General features: G+C 41.2%; 1 non-coding gene across 1 annotated transcript; it reads right to left on the minus strand.

Moving 5' to 3' along the window:
• Positions 1 to 4,283: 4,283 nt before the first annotated feature.
• Positions 4,284 to 4,355, minus strand: TRNAM-CAU (transfer RNA methionine (anticodon CAU)). Its single transcript has one exon. It is a non-coding gene; the product is annotated as a tRNA-Met (tRNA).
• Between the last annotated feature and the right edge of the window lie 1,282 nt (positions 4,356 to 5,637).

Consider the following 5,637-nt stretch of genomic DNA (forward strand, 5'->3'; position numbering starts at 1 on the left):
CCATCTGGTGAGGTCCAAGTATATTAAAAAAAAAAAAAAAAAAAATTTTTTTTTTTTTTTTTTATTTAGTTGCTGTTTAAGTTGGTGAAAAAGGTATTTCCAATGAAGAAGTTGTTGGTCTTGAAAAATTCTATCATTCTATCTCCGCCATTGTTTCTATCACCAAGGCCATGTTTTCCAACTACAGATCCTTCTCCTTTGTTTCCAACTTCGCATTCCAATCACCAGTAATTATCAATGCATCCTGATTGCATATTCGATCAATTTCATACTTCAGAAGCTGATAAAAATATTCAATTTCTTCATCTTTAGCCTAAGTGGTTGGTGCCTAAATTTGAATAATAGTCGTATTAACTGGTGTTCCTTGTAGGCGTATGGATATTATCCTGTCACTGACAGTGTTGTTCTTCAAGGTAGATCTTGAGAAGTTCTTTTTTAGGATGAATGCGACACCATTCATCTTCAAGTTGTCATTCCCAGCATAGTACACTATATGATTGTCGAATTCAAAATGGCCAGTACCAGTCCATTTCAGCTCACTAATGCCTAGGATATCTATGTTTATGCATTCCATTTCATTTTTGACAATTTGTAATTTTCCTAGATTCATACTTCATACATTCCAGGTTGCGAATATAATGGACGTTTGCACCTGTTTCTTCTCATTTTGATTCGTACCACATCAGCAAGTGAAGGTCCTGAAAGCTTTACTCCATCCATGTCATTAAGGTCAACTCTTCTTTGAGGAGGCATCTCTTCCCCAGTTGTCTTTGGAGTGCCTTCCGACTGGGGGGCTCATCTTTCGGCACTATATCAGACAATGTTCTGCTGCTATTCATAAGGTTTTCACTGGCTAATTCTTTTCAGAAGTAGGCTGCTGGGTCCTTCTTCCTAGTCTGTCTTAGTCTAGAAGCTCAGCTGAAATCTGTCCTCCATGGGTGACCCTGCTGGTATCTGAATACCAGTGGCATAGCTTCCAGCATCAAAGCAACACACAAGCCCCCACAGTACGACAAACTGACAAACGTGTGACAAAAAAAAAAAAAAAAAAACCTTGTAGAGCAAGAAAATAGACTGCTGTCTGTGAGGTTCAGGACCTTCAGATTATGAGATGGGTGTGCTGCCCACTGAGCTCAGTAGGAATTAGGGTCAAAAAGAATTACATATATCAGTACCATTGAGAGAAGAGTGTTGAAGGTGTAGTATGTTCCATCGTACCCTCAACACAAAACCAGTTTCTATTCACATCTTCTCAGTCGTTTCTCTGATTAGCCCATATTCTTTCTCAGGTGTCTTTCGATTTGATACAGTAATGCAGTACTTCTCCTTTACAAGTTAGAGCTAAGGGCACTGCCACGGCTTTTGAGGCACACATATGCCCAGGGAAACAAAGGCTTTGGTGGGTGGAGACTATGGGGGATGGCAGGTTTTTTAAATGACAGAGGCAGCAGGGTAGATCCCATGTTCCTGTTGTGGTGTTGGGTTCACACACTTATGATGTCATTAAATGCCCCCGCCAATGGGGAGACAAGAAGAAATCATAAAGTTCTAATTTGAGCAGAAGGCTAGGAAGAGCCTCTGAGTGAAAAAGGCCTATGGAAAACAGAGTGTAATCAAAAGATGAAAGTTGAAAGGGAATACTCCTAGAAAGTGGAGAAGAAAGGGTTAAAGGAAAAAAAACAACAGAAAAGGTAAGCTGCTTACTTTGAGAGTAGAAGACTAAGAGGGGTAGAGGGGTAGGGTGGGAAGGATGTAATTTAAAGATATAGATGATCAGGGGAATGCTGAGGCTTCAGAGCATATGAAAATTTTTGCTTCACTTGACATCACCAAGGAATGTATTTAGCATGTTAAGCTTTTTGTTTAAAGCTTTTTCCTACCGAAGATTATTAGTTCCAAGGATGTAGAGATCGGGAAGGGGGGAGTTTTTGCGCAGGGGACACTGAGTTCATGTTAATGGTGGTGGGAGATTTTAGAAAAGGATAGTGAAAATAGTTACAGAACTTGAAGAACATAATCAACATCCCTGAATTACACATGTAGAAATGTTGAATCCTTGTATGGCCTGTTGTGTAAATTTTCACCACGATTAAAAAGAAAAGAAACAATCAATAGAGGTCCAGGGGTCACTGCAGCCTCTTAAGGCAGTCCTGCCTAGAATTCTAGGACAGGTTGGATCAGGTGTCCTGTCCCCATTCCCCCAAAGAGGAAGTGACACTAAGCAGGATGGGCTGGTGGGTGCAGGTCCAGACACCGGGATCACCCATGCAGCCCAGCTCCTATTTGGTGGGCACTTGGGAGCCAGAGTGGACCAGCCAGTGAGAGTAGATTCGAGTTCTGACTAACATAGGCCTGCCGCGGCGGCCACCCCCAGGGTGGACCTTCAGGAGTGGGGGGCAGACTAGATCCCCTCTTGGGCCGGGAGAACAAGGCCCTGGACATCCTAGCCTTCATCTGAGGGACAAGAGCTGAACGCTTTCAGGCTCCTTTCTGAGGGGAAGGGGGAAGAGGAAGGTTTGTAAAAAGTTCCAGGGTCTCCGGGATGGGTGAGGGAAACACCAGTAAGTTCAGGCGCTCAGGAAAAGTGGTCTGTGCAGGCCCAGGAGGACCCAACAGAGGGTGCGTGCAGGGGTGGGGGTATGGGTGTCTGTGCCTGGGGAGAAATGGAGACTCTCCCAGGGAAAAAATGATAATAATTTTTAGAAAAAGGCAATCAATATAAAAGAGTCTGGTAGAAAAAGCCTTGTTTTGGGAAAATGTGATACTTATGTGGCGCTTATGAGGTGGACAGAGATGTCCATCGTACATATGGTGCAACTAACAGGCCAGGAGAATGGTAGACAAGCCAAATGAAAAACATGCATAGCTTTATATAGATATAGGTTAGGGAAAAAATAGGAGCGACTGAAATATTTTTTTCAAGGGACAATATTGATAGTAACGTAACCTCATATAATTGATACATTTATTTCCACATCCTGAATCCCTGGCCCTTTATTCTCTGTTCCGCAAGGTCAAGTTCAAATGAAAGGTTGGTGTTTCCAACTCACCCAGCAGTGCCACAGAAGAAAAGCCCCGGTGATTTGCTTCTGTAAAGATAACAGCCAAGAAAGCCCTATGGAGCAGTTCTATCCTGTAACACATGGGGTTTCCATGACTCCCAGTAGACTCAACAGCAAGGTTTTTTTGGGGGGAGAAGGCGGGGGGTGCGAGTGAGTTCCCAAGGTTCAGCTCAAATGTGATGTTATGGAGACCTTCCTCTGACTTCCTCTCCAGAGTGACTTGCCATGCTTCTGTAGACTAGCACATTTTCTTATTTCTGAGTTAACATTTCTCTGTTATTGTGATCTATTAGTTTATATTTACTTCCTCTAAAAAAATTTTTTTTTTTTTTTTTATAAACCAGGTGTTAATTCCTTGAGGGTACCTCAAAGAAATTTGAATCTGTAGGGTATCACATTGTGTTTCTAAATGGATGAATTAATAAATGTTTTTGAGTTTTGAATGTTAACCTTTAGAAGGTTGGGAAGGAGTTGAACATTGCCATCAGTGAATATTACCTTTTATTGACAGTCTAAATATCTGCCAGTTGCTTTACCTGAATTATCTTTTAATCCTCATGACCCTGAAATATGATCCCCATTTTGCAGAAAAGTTCTCAGTAGAGTGACTGAAAAGAAGTTTGTCCAAATTCACAAAGCTAACAAAAGGCGGGGTTAACCTGGTTCTGTCCCAAAGTCTACTCTTTTTTCTTCATGTCAAGTTACTTTTATGTGGACAATGATAGGAACATCGAATAAAAGCTAAGGCAGAAAATTATGGTTATATTGGGGATGAACAAATTGTGGTTATTAAGGAATCTTCAAAAATAAGCCTGGAAGCCACTGAAGGTTAGATCTTTTATAGACAAATTTGAGTGCACAAATGACTAATTTTCAGAGTCAGGAATTTAAGACTACTGCCCTGTTCTACAGAGCAGATTGAGGCAAATATTTCAGTTGAGCTTCAAGTCTCCACACCATCATGCACAAGTTAGTATTCAGCATTTCTTTTTGAGAAGCCACAATGTCATTTTACCAAGTGGTCCTAAAGATCTGAGAAGTATGCTACCATATTCCTAATAACTGGCTGCCGTCAAGTCCATTCTGACTCATGGTGACCCTATAGGACAGAGTAGAACTGCCACCTAGGGTTTCCAAGGAGAAGCTGGTAAATTGGAAGTGGTAACCTTTTGGTTAGCAGCCAAGGTTTTAGGCCACTCTGCCACCAGGGCTTCACTAAAATAGCAGAGGATGGTTTCGATCCATCAACCTCTGGGTTATGGGCCCAGCACGCTTCCGCTGCGCCACTCTGCTCCTTGGTTGTATTACTGATAGCCAAACGTATACAGTCCTGATGCATGTCAATATGTCAGCACATAGAGTTAATGCCATTTTTTCCTATCAATAGTATTGAATAAAAGCTCTAGATCAAATAATCAGATGGTTAGATCCGGAAATCTAGTTATAGCCTCATATGGTTTAATTAATGGAAGTCTCAAAATACTTTCAGAAAAAAAATAAATAAATAAAACCAGATGTTTTATTTCCAATGTGGAGATGGAGTAGGGCATAGCAGCCACTACTGCTTGTCTACACCACAGTCAGCCACTACCACCACCCACCAGGTCCCATGAAAAAAGAAAAATGACTTTCTTCCCATAGCCACATCTGTACTGTCTTGTGCTTGGAGGTGGTGGATACCATTCTCAGAGCCAGAGTGTGAATTACGATCAAGCTTGGTAATCATAGAAACCCTAGTGGCGTAGTGGTTAAGAGCTCAGCTTGTACCAAAAGGTTGGAAGTTCAAATCTACCAGGCACTCCTTGGAAATCCTGTGGGGCAGTTCCACTCTTTCCTTAGGGTTGCTATGAGTCGAAATCGACTCTATGGCAATGGATTTCAGGTTTTTGTTGTTGTTAATCATAGGGGTTCCCATCTTCATGGAAGTAAGTTTAGGTAAGGGTATGTGATATAAATATAGTAAATGAGACTGGGAAGCTTACAGAAGAGGGTGTCCTCAAATTACAGAACACAGAGTTTTGTCTTCCTTCTAGACCACATCTGAAATTGTGAAGTTTGAAGTACTGCACAGGGACCAGCTGGAATATGAGACTCAGATGTTGAAGATGGCAGAGTGCAAAGAGTCAAAGAACCTGAGTCCTGATGGCATCATGGAGCCGCTGAATTATCCAGCCATGTAGCCTCCCTACCCTCTGGATTTATTCTTATGTGGGATATAAAACCACTTTGTTTAACCCAGTTGAGTGTTGTTTTAATTGTTGTAGAGCTCTAGGTGTAAGTAAAAAGTGGACTCTAATCTGTGGCTATAATGTATCAAGTGCATTCAGCCGTTAGATCTTTCTTGTAATCCACTAGCTCAAACTGAAAATCAGTGTTGGGCATATTTGATAAATGTTTCATGGAAGCAAGGAATGGAATATATGTCACCTTTACATAAATTTCTAAGTAGCTAAGTGTCATGGCTATCTGTGACTGTGCTCTTAGCTCAAACAAATTATTTATAATGTCCCCTTTCACTAAACAGGACACTCAAAGTTAATTAATGAGATAAGTCTACATTTTCATCTCTTTTGTA

The sequence above is a fragment of the Loxodonta africana genome, chromosome 1, assembly GCF_030014295.1.
Source record: "Loxodonta africana isolate mLoxAfr1 chromosome 1, mLoxAfr1.hap2, whole genome shotgun sequence".
Classification (NCBI taxonomy): Eukaryota; Metazoa; Chordata; class Mammalia; order Proboscidea; family Elephantidae; genus Loxodonta; species Loxodonta africana.